The sequence below is a fragment of the Otolemur garnettii genome, unplaced genomic scaffold (assembly GCF_000181295.1).
Source record: "Otolemur garnettii isolate 467f Iridium unplaced genomic scaffold, OtoGar3 scaffold00014, whole genome shotgun sequence".
Lineage (NCBI taxonomy): Eukaryota > Metazoa > Chordata > Mammalia > Primates > Galagidae > Otolemur > Otolemur garnettii.
In genome coordinates this window covers 14,211,623-14,212,282 of record NW_003852409.1, presented here as the reverse complement: position 1 = coordinate 14,212,282, position 660 = coordinate 14,211,623, and the positions used below count along the sequence as shown (strand labels likewise).

Below are 660 nucleotides of genomic sequence, written 5' to 3'. Positions count from 1 at the left end.
CACTCTGAAAAAAGTAGCAGATGATTTCCTCCAGAAAAATGACAATAAAAGATAATGACGAGATCAACATGCAAACCTAACGAATAAAGGTCTCACGTGGACCTAGATTCCACTAATCTATGTGGTGCCAATAGGTTTGATTTTTCCCGTCGGTCATTCAGTCAGAGAAGAGAAGATAAAGATTATGTTATTGCAAGGACTGGTGCTTACATCACAGGAGATGGTGAGATTTGAAGATGCTAGGAGGGGAGTGTTTGATGATATACCACCAGGTAGAAAAGCAAACTAAGTATGGGGGGAAAGACGATCTCAATCGGGGGTCAGTGAAAGGAGAATGGAAGGAATCAAGGGCAGGAGAATGTGTGAGGCTGGTGACCGCGTGTCGTATGAGGAGAGAATGACGAGCTTAGACGCTCTGAGCTGACAAGGAGACAGAGGGAGTTGGTGCCCACGAACTTCCCTTGGAGGCAAGTCCTGAGTGCATGGACACTGCTTTCCTCACCTGACAGAGATGGACATAGTCCCCAGTTACAGAGTAATATACTGAAGTTTTAGATTTTTAAATGTAGATCATTACCAGGAAGGGACAAGCCAAGTGTGGTTCGCCCATCAGGTAGTCTGATAAAGAATTAAGATAAATGTTATTGGATTTGCAGAAGG

At 43.9% G+C, this 660-nt stretch overlaps 1 protein-coding gene across 1 annotated transcript in view; it reads right to left on the bottom strand.

The window, feature by feature from the left end:
- MUSK (muscle associated receptor tyrosine kinase) overlaps positions 1 to 660 on the bottom strand; it is a 111,475-nt gene that overhangs the window by 97,248 nt on the left and 13,567 nt on the right. The gene's annotated exons all lie outside the window — the stretch shown is intronic.